The sequence below is a fragment of the Lactuca serriola genome, chromosome 4 (genome assembly GCF_051521515.1).
Source record: "Lactuca serriola cultivar US96UC23 chromosome 4, Lser_US96UC23_V15, whole genome shotgun sequence".
NCBI lineage: Eukaryota > Viridiplantae > Streptophyta > Magnoliopsida > Asterales > Asteraceae > Lactuca > Lactuca serriola.
The window spans coordinates 340,685,079-340,695,974 of NC_136411.1; positions in this window are offsets into that span (position 1 = coordinate 340,685,079).

Genomic DNA, 10,896 nt, shown 5'->3' on the forward strand with positions numbered 1-10,896 from the left:
TTCTGCCTTTCATCTGTTTCGGATCCTTCCACCTTTGCTAATGGAGTCGTCAATAGAAAACCCTAGATGTATAGTTGCTCTAATACCATGACAAAAGAAAACTGAGAAATTGAGAAAAGGTTTTCTTGTATTGATTTCAATAATGAACGAACTTATCCAAAAATCATCTAGGTAACAGTTATGCAAACTTCTAGAAATCAGGGATTACTAAATCATCTCCTCTGACTAAGGAATAATATCCTAAAATATGGAAGATATGCAGAATATGACAGCTTTAGAATATATACACATCAATAAAAACTTTTATTTTGATAAATGTTTGAAACATAGTAGTTGTAACTTTAAAAAAAATTTAAACAAGCATTAACATAAGGGTTAATGATAAAAACTCTAAAAAACTACTGGAAGTAGCTTTTGAATTAGAAGATTTTTGTTAAAATAAAAGATTTATTAAATTCATACGCCTAGATAATTTTCTTCTTTAATTTTAGTTTTTTTTTTTAAATCTGAAAGATAAAAACTACTAAAACTTCATTGTCAAAAACACACTTAATTTGAAAAACGTTTTACAAAAGTTTGTTGTAAAAATGTGGAGAGGAGAAGAAGAAAATTTTGTTAAACGTAGAGAACCATTTTTGTAACATCCCAAGATTTCGCAGGTATTTCCTGTTAGATAAGGTGTCTAAGTCCATAACTTATTTGGTATATACAGGACCCGACCCGACATGGTCCATTTGGGTTGCACTTTACCCAAACTATTTATGGATAATTTTATGAGAATTGTATACTTACGATTTATTAATATATTATAAGTTATAATATATTAATATAAAGTCATGTTATTTAATTAATTTTAATCTTGAATTAATTATGAATTAATTTAGTGATTAAAAGGAAGACTAATTAAATCATGGGATATTATATTTATATGGTGTGGGCTAATACTCATTTGTTAATGGGATAAGCTTATTAACCCATGGATCCTTGGAAAGGAAAAGACATAGGTTATTAGGGTTTGACCCTAACCATGCACACTATATAAACAAGCTTATGTTGCATGAAATAGTACCCTAGAGTGTGTGTGTAACGTGTGGCCAATTTCTAAGAGTGTGTATACTCTCTCATAAAGTTTTCCGAGTTTGTGGTGATTTGTGATTTCCTTTTGAGGCATTCACATTATTGGTGCTTGGCTCTCAAACTACAAGGAATCAACACTCATCAAAAGGTATGTAATTCATCTAGTTCCTTTTATGTTTAAAAGTTCCCCATGCCATGCTAGATAAGTTATAAACATTGGAAAACAAATTTTGCATGTATTTTGACAAACATAGATCCAAGGTTTATTAGGGTTGCATGTACACTTAGGAAGTGTTAGAATGCTCAAAACCCAACAGTGGTATCAGAGCCTAGGCTTGTTTGTTTGATACTTGATGCAAAATAGTGGAAAAAAGTAGTTTTTTTGTTGTCTGCCTACTGAACTCGCCGAGTCCATGGGGGGACTCGCCGAGTTCATGTGTAAACTCATCCTACTCGCCGAGTAGGTTCGTGCACTAGACGTGTAGGAGCCTCAGAATGCAGATTTTCGACTTTTGCTACTGGAAATGGACTAGAAACATTACCCTAAACTGTTTTGGTACTTGAAAACTTGTTTTAGTTGGTGTAATGGTTGTTCTATTACATTTACAATAGCTTATATCAAAATTCCATGCTTTGTATGTGTTCATATAATCCTTGAAACTTTGATGATCATGTTCATGTTCATATGAATTTAGAAGATGATAGGAATTATTTGCTGAATTGTTTAGGATTAATTCTTGATCATTTATGTGTTTTGATGGAGACCATAATTTATCCTCAAGTTATGGAAATCCAAAGGTAACTTCTTTTAAACACACATTTAAACAGATAAGTTACATAAAAATGAAGAGTCTTCATTTTTATGAACCTTTAATTCATAAGTTGTGAAATGAAAAGTTTTGAATAGTTACAAAACTTGCCCTCAAGTTTTGGAATTTGTAAAGTTTCACACACTTTAATAAACTTTAATTCCAACCTTTAGAGTTTTAATAGTTAAAATTCAACACTTATACTATTTTTAACATTAATGGTTAATTATTATACATATGTATAAGAATAAGTCGTTCTACCGGTAGTAGGCCTCATTCACGAAGCCGGTCTATAAGGGGGGGGGGGTATAAGGTTGCTGCCTATAAAATGGCAGTTGAATGGGTGTCCACTCTCACCCACCGCTTCCTTGATCGGTGGAGGGTCATTAGCCGAATGGGTAGGAGAATGACTTTAAATCCTCATTAAAAGTATAATGATTATTATAAAGTAACTAAATATTTTAATTCCTAATCTTAGTTACTTTAGGAAAAATGTGAACATGTTGCTACTCCAAGGAATTCACACTTTGTACCTTACCAAGTCGTCGGTGGAGCGTGTGTGGTTAACCGACACACTAACTTTGACTAGTAAGGATCACGAAGGGTGACTTACTGTTTGTCATAGATCAATGGAGCGTGTGTGGTTAACCATCACATTGATTAGGTGATAATATTAAGGGTACCAAATGAATTAGTATGGTTATTCACACCTTGTTTTGTGATCCTCGACATCCCAATCACAAAACTTGAAGGGCACAATCGAGATTGAAACATGCAATTGAAAAGTTCAATGAATCTCAAAATAATCTAGGAATTTCAAATCCAATTAAAATCTAATAATTATTTCGTTTTTCATGGTGGAAATTGGTGAATCGTCATTTGCTTACCTTCACATATTTTATAGCTTGTATTACGGCATCCCTCTTCCAAGTTATAAAATATTGTGTTGGGTCCTAGCCTTAATATTTGATATTGGGTGTTATATTAAGGATTTTGAATCAACTAACTTGATTCTCTCCCATTATAGATGTCTGGTTCAGACAATTATGATCTTCCCAAATCTCTGGGAACAAGCTTTCCTCTTAAAGATAATGTCCCTCAACATCATGCTTCTCTTTCTCCACCTCCTCTATTTATTCTACCTAACCCACAAGTTTAAGGTCACTCAAGCCCTATTGGCAAGCATAGTCTATGTGTGCTCACATCTTGGAGATAAAGTCACATATTGACAAGTCGGGAGAGTTGGGTGTCAAAGTCTTGTGAAAGTTGGATGTTCAATCACTTTCTTGGTAACATAGTGAGTCCCTTTGGGACTACTATGAGACAGACTATGACATGACTCTTAGTGATATTATCTATTTGCTTGGTGTTGCGGAATCATCAATGATTTGGAACACTAGTAAAGCAAATTTTGTTAGAAGATCAGCTTCCCAAACCTTAAATGGACATTGAAAATGGTAGCATTGGATATCTAGAAAAGGATTTCTCTTCCAATTGGAAAGGGATCGGCCATAGTCAACTCGGTTGACCAAATGGTAAAGAGAAAGGCTAAATCTAAGATAGTCTTATGTTCCATTACCAAAGGGTCCATGTGTTTTATTGCCAAAGGGAGGGACACTGATTGCGAAGCTGCCATATTTACCTGAAAGATCATAAGATTGATCAAGTCAAGAGGTTTGACTCTACTTCAGTTAAAGTCCACTGTCTAACTCTATTAAGTTCCTATTTGGAGATTCTTATTACGTAATGTGAATGGGTTACATGTTGATGTTTTTAAGAATCAAAGAAAAGATAGGAAGCTTAAAGGAAGTATATGCTGATTCTGATTGCGAAGATGGGTTTCGATCGCATGGTTCAGTGATTAGAATTTTGAGTTGTTGCTTGAGAGTTATGATATATTACTTAGGAATAGGTAACAACAAAGGTTTTCATATGGATTGTAAGGATAAGTTTTTCCGCAAAGTTTTTAAAATAAAAAAGGGGTTTTAATTTTATTTATTTTAAAAATATCCTTAGAAGGATATCTGTGAAAAATTGTTGCTTATATGTTTCCAGTAATAGCAATATTGGAAAGTGGATTTGATTCTTTCATTTGTGGTAGTGTCTGAACTTACCAAATGAGGAAAGGTTGTCATCACCCAAGTTTCAATTGGACTGAAACTTGGAATCATACAAGCTGTATTGTATGATGGATGAGAATTTTCATATTTGGAAAATTAAGACTAATTCCTTATGTGAACAAGGATAGGACTAAATGGATCGAGTACACATGCTTGAGCACTGGTCAACTCCACCACAAAGATTGATAAGACTATTCGTCATGATATGCTAAAGCTTTGTATGGTTATACTTACAAGTTTAAGTATAATTCTAAAGCATTGAAAAGTTTTCAATGTGTGACAAAACGAATGGGAAAGAATCAAATTAGGTAGAAAGATAAAAGTTTCTCAAATCTGAAAAGATGGGAGAGTACTTTAGTATCGTGTTTTATGATCATCTTAATGATTAAGACACGATATCACAAATTCATACTCTAAGGCATCTTAGTGCATTGTTATGACTAACAAGAGGGTTTATGAATTGTTGGAATGGTTAAAATCAAGAAGATGAATCATACTTCATTCCAAAACAACTCTTAGAGTCATACTCGAAGATTGTAACATTGAATGACATAATGTAAGGTTTAAAACACTTATCAAATGTAGTGTAAAATGTTTTCTACTCCTGTACATTTGAAATTGGTAAGTTGTGATGTCTTGGATAAGACAAAGACCAACTAAGACCAATTGTGTGAAGTGTTTATCTTGATAAGAATCCGCACTATCCCTTGAATATTTGTTTTTTCAAGGAATGGTCCATGACTAGGGAAACTTATATGTCAAGAGGGCAGTGGGAGTCTTAAAGATCCTGAAAGGATATCAAGATTTAGTCAAGAGTAAAACTTGATTTTTATCACTAGCACACGACTTAAAGTTTGCAACCTATTAAGTTGACATAATTCTTGTTTCTGTGTCTGTTCCTATTAAGTTGACTATGCATGTGAGTTCTGTTAGTTCTAAACTGTCTGCATAACAGCTTGGAAGCATTGGTGGGCCTTGTGCTACCAGGTGACAAGAAATAAAGATTTAACAAGTTCAACCCATGTAAGGCTGAATTTGTCAATAACCTTGTCTTGTGATTATGGTTTTGACAAACTCACATGGATAGGAACTCATACACCATAAAATCTAAGTGTCATAAGGTTTCTCTCCGATTCACGAGAATGATGGTGAGGAAACGCTTTCACTAAGTAGATTTTAAGTAGATAGCAATTGTGTTATTTGCATTTTCAAAAGTCGTTAGTGGAGCATGTGTGGTTAACCGACACACTAACATGGACTTGTGAGAAATGGCGAAGTTCTAAACAATTGAGACTATGATTACGGCATCCCTTTTCATAGTTCTTGAAATTGTTTAGACACACTTGTTAGCTATCTACGGAAGGGTGTATAAATTTAAATTTTAGAAGTCCAACCGATTTCTGAATACATGTCAAAGCTAGTGGGAGCATCAGTGTTATGCTAATAATCATCATGTTAGTGGGAGCATGATAATTATGATTATTATTATTGCAAGCTAGCAATGTGAATTATAGAAAAACAAAAAGTTTCAATTCGTGAAGTTGCAGGGGTTGAAAAGTTGTTTTTCTATTATTAAGGGAGAGGAAATTATACTTCAATTCAATTATAAAAGCTTAGATTGAGATTTTAATCATCTTTAGTCAAGGATATATATATATATATATATATATATATATATATATATATATATATATATATATATATATATATATATATATATATATGTATTCTATGATGGAATCGTTCAACTTAAAGAAATTCTATATATATTGCATTATCAAAATTTGATTATGATTACGACATCCCTCTTCATAGTTAAAGTTTGAAAACATGGCAAATAAAAAATATTATAGAAAAAGATTGGTCTAGTATCATGTCTTTATGTGAGACATCATGAATCGTGTCCCATATGCTTCGGATATAGGATTGATTTCATGTGCTATAATATTCATCCTTTCTAAATTTTCCAAATGCTCAGGGCATTTAGAAGGGAAAAGTTTAGAACTAGATATGACTAAAGTGATTAAGCAATTGTTGAGGACAATCTGAGGTTCACCATATATTGGTTGCTCATGGACAACTGGAAGTATGATGTAAATTGTCGGAAAGGACCATATTGACCTTTTTCTGAAAAGAGGAAACTCTTTTTTAGAAGTGATAGTCAAAATGGGAATATGGAAATGTGTCCACGAGTGGAAGTTATTCAATCTGTGTAAGATTAGAAAACCCTAATGCAAGAAGGATGTTCAAAGCAATGTACTTTGAATATGAGACTTCGTTTCCATAGAGTTGATCTCCTTTGGAATCCTCTGTAATGACTGATGACAAGATTTTGATAACCTTGTTCATAATCATTATGAGAGGATCAGTGCATCTATGTTTAAAATCTAACAGATTTTTGGTAAATGGTAGGAATTAGGAATTCTTACATTTACAATAAGAATTTGGGATTGTGAAAGGAGCATCATTGGAATCATGTTCAATTGATCTATTTCACAAAAGTAAAGATCATAGACAAATATAGTGTGCATACCTGGAGTATGGCATAACTATTGTTTAGAAAACAAAGTGTGCATGCTAGGAGCATGGGACAACTGTTGTTTTATTCAAGTGGTATGTTGATTATTTAAAACATTATACAATGAATAATGTGTAATCAATATGGTGATAAATAAAAGGTGGTTCTATTTATATTCAAAAGGGTTCTAAGACCATATTGGATTCGATTGTTATTGTGTTTCACTTCGCATGTTTTGACTTCCAGAATAGCTAGGTTATTCTTTCCGAATGACTAAGTTATTTAAACACTCCACAGTCGTTCATATGTTGGAAGTAGGTATGAATTAAGACCGTCATGAATCGAGGTTGTAGATGGCTAAATGTATTTACACATAGCAATGGTTTCTACAACGTTCATGAGTGCTCATAAGTTATGAGTATTGGAATAAACCCACTCTCACTTGTATCACTTCATGGAATTTATCTCGAGTGATAGTGAGACAATAATATCATATAAGTCTTCAAACCTAGAGATATGAGTTGTTACCTATGAGTTGGTTGTGCATTGATTGCACGTAAACGCACCAGTAACTTGATGTTATAAAACGTGCCTTTGTGTACAATTCAACAAATAGTAGAACAAGCATATGAGTTAAAGTTTATCTGTTCCTTCTAGAAATAGAAGCGATGTATGGGTCCCACGATGATTTTGTGTTGACCCATGTACCGGGCCCGGTCAGAACTAAATTGATGTGTTCAGTTAAGTTCTTTGTCAAACAAATCGGAAATCGAGAAACAACTTCCAGACACTAAGTAAGACATTGTTCCATGTATTTTTCCGGCTGATATCATGAGAATAGAGGACTATATGAACACTTATCTAAAATGGCACTTCATAGTTCAACAGAGTTTTCGAGAGCTATGATTATCGGTTGGTTCCTGAAGTAATATAGGCACATACAGTTATTAGACTTATCCAAGTGGGAATCTGTTGGATAAGGTGTCTAATTCCATAACTTATTTGGTATATACTTGACCCGACCCGGCATGGTCCATTTCGGTTGCACTTCACCCAAACTATTTATGGATACTTTTATGAGAATTGTATACTTACGATTTATTAATATATTATAAGTTATAATATATTAATGTAAAGTCATGTTATTTAATTAGTTTTAATCTTGAATTAATTATGAATTAATTTAGTGATTAAAAGGAAGACTAATTAAATCATGGGCTATTATATTTATATGGTGTGGGCTAATACTCATTTGTTAATGGGCTAAGCTTATATGGAAGTACATGGATGATCCATGGAGCTTTTAACCCATGGGTTATCAGGGTTTCACCCTAACCATGCAAACTATATAAACAAGCTTATGTTCCATGAAATAGTACCCTAGAATGTGTGTGTAAGGTGTGGCCGATTTCTAAGAGTGTGTATACTCTCTCATAAAGTTTTCCAAGTTTGTGGTGATTTGTGATTTCCATTTAAGGCATTCACATTATTGGTGCTTGGCTCTCAAACTCCAAGGAATCAACACTCATCAAAAGGTATGTAATTCATCTAGTTTCTTTTCTGTTTAAAAGTTCCCCATGCCATGCTAGATAAGTTATAAAACTTGGAAAACAAATTTTGCATGTATTTAGACAAAAATAGATTCAAGGTTTATTAAGGTTGCATCTACACTTAGGAAGTGTTAGAATGCTCAAAACCCAACATTTGCAAACCCTCTTCTATCATTATTTTGTAAATTATAGTCATTGGGTTTGAGAATGAAGAGCCACGATAAATTTAAAGAGCCAAACTTGCAAATTGGGCCAAAAGAGAGTACACCGCGCGTACTTAAGCATATGCTGAGTGTATTAAGGTTCACACTTGAGTATGCTAGGCGTACTAATGTCTAGATGAAACCCCAATATTTAGGGTTTACGTCATATATAAGCAACATAATGAGCAACCACACCTCTTTTACCTCAGCCTCCACAGATCAAACTCGTCTCTCTCAAACCCTAGCCTCCCCTTTTGTGTGATAAGCTCATTTTGGTCTTCTTGAGTGCCTTAGGAGGAAGCCATTGCATCAAAAAGTTGAAGGAAGGGAACAAGCTTGTAGACTTGAAGTTAGCTTGTGCACAAAAAGGTCCAGAAGGTATAAAGTTCCAAACTTTATGTTTATATGATTAGATCTCTCCATATTGTTTTTCAAGACCCATTTCTTGTCCCAAAATCCACAAGGTGGTGCATGTTCTGCTTTGAAAGAAAATGACTGTCCTTTCGGGCTCTTGAGGGGACCTTGAATGATAAAAATGGGGTCCCATCAGTTGAATGTGTCCCATGCATGTAAAATAAGGTCTTAGTGGATTAAGACCAACCGTTTAGAGATTATTGGACGTCCAAAGTGATAAAGTTGACAACTTTATGGATCCTAGGCATGCTAGGTCTCTGGATTTGAATTTTGGGTGTAAGTGCTTAAGCCATCAAGCACTTAATGAGACTTTGTCAAATCGTCCAGTACGCCGAGTGTAAATCTGTTACACCTAGCGTATTGGGTCAGCCACCCCGATGGTGATCAATACTCGGATGAGTACGCCCTACGTACCAGAGGAGTACGCCCTGCGTACGTCCTATATTTGGGTTTTGTCAAATGAGCTTCAAACTTGGGACGGTTATGGTCTAATGGATTTGGGCCTTTGCTGGATTATGTGAATGAGACATTTGGTCCAGGTATTGATAGGGGATCATGGGTTTAGGCCGAATTAGGAGGTTGGGCCCAATTTGGTAAATTGGGTCGATAATGGTCTTTTATATGGACTTTTAAGTCAAGGATTGGGTAGTTGGGCCTTGGCCTAATAACGTGAGTAGAATAAATGAATGGTGTGGGCTTTTGGTCAAGAAGATTATGTTGGGTATTAATCTAGGGGTTTATTGTGTAATAGGTTGGGATTCCTGGTGAGACAGCAGTCGGATATTTGCACTATTTCAGCACTACTAGCGAAATGAGTTATCCTCACTATACTGAAGGTTCTAAGGAACCAAGGGCGGCCCTTTGGATTGTTATCCAGTCATCTTGTGCTGTTATGATCTGTTAGATCAGTATTCTAGTTGATGGGATGCTATGTGCTGTTATGATATGTTAGATCAGTATCCTGGTAGATAGGATGTTATATACTGTTATGATTTGTTAAATTGGTATCCTAGGGAGTAGGATAATATTATATGGTAAGAGATATGATATGTTAGGATCGGTATCCTGGTAGATAGGATGGTATAATGTGCTATATGGTATGATCCGTTAGATCGGTTTTTGTCTATAAACTGCTATGTGATTATCTGTTATATGTTCATATGTTTGTTTGGCAGTTGAGGCTTATCTGCTTTGTGCGAAAGCCAATAGACCTGGGCATTCCAACTTGTTGGTTGTGGGCCATGAGTATTCCATCCTGAGGATGATTGGACTCATAGTATGTGGGGATTCCAACCTGTTGGTTGTGGGCCTAGGGTATTCCAACCCGATGGTTGACTAGACCCATAGTATGCTGTTTATGATCGTTTGTATGTGATCGTGGGTATGGGTATTTTGGGGGTAGCTCTCTAAGCTTTCGGGCTTACATCTTCATTTTGTTGTTTTAGGTAGTTTTGGTGATCGCAAGAAGGCGAAGGAATGATCGTACTGCTCCTCCTGCTGTTATGATTTTATGATTTGATACTGCGAAACTCTATAATTCTTATTTTGAAAACAAACTATGTAATGTTGAATGGTTTTAAGTGTTTTGAAAAAGTTTAAAATTGGCTTAAATTTATGGGTGTTACAATTTGGTATCACAGCCTTGGTTTGAGTGAATTGGAGGACACTCGTGTGAATCGAGTCTCAAATCAAGGAAGGATTTTTAAAATGATTTCTATATGGTTTTCAAAATAAGTAAAGGAGGATGCCCGGTGTATGGTCAGCCAGAGCCAGTAAGTAGACCCCAAAATACCATACAATTATTTGATTATGTGATGTGTTAGAACTGCATGCTAATGCTAGGATAAAGATCTTCAGGAAATGCATAGTAGAGTTGCCTGATTACATGATGCCTGCTAGCCTAGGGTTTTCTTACATGAAATTGACATCATTACTGTAGTTACTTGTGTATTCATCACGACTGTACATAATTAAGATCTTATAGCCCGAGAATGTTCTGTTTGGCCTTATGTTATGTTCTGATTGATTGGGCTTAGGGTAGGGTCGGATATTCGAAAGTCTATAGGGTTCAGCGGTATGTATGGTTAGCATGCACTAATGCTGCAAGGTTGGTGAAAGTTTCATGGATGAGTGAGGTTGAGTGACCACCATGCGTATGTATAGTGTTAGGTGTTGTGGTGATACATGAGATAGATATGGGTAGGT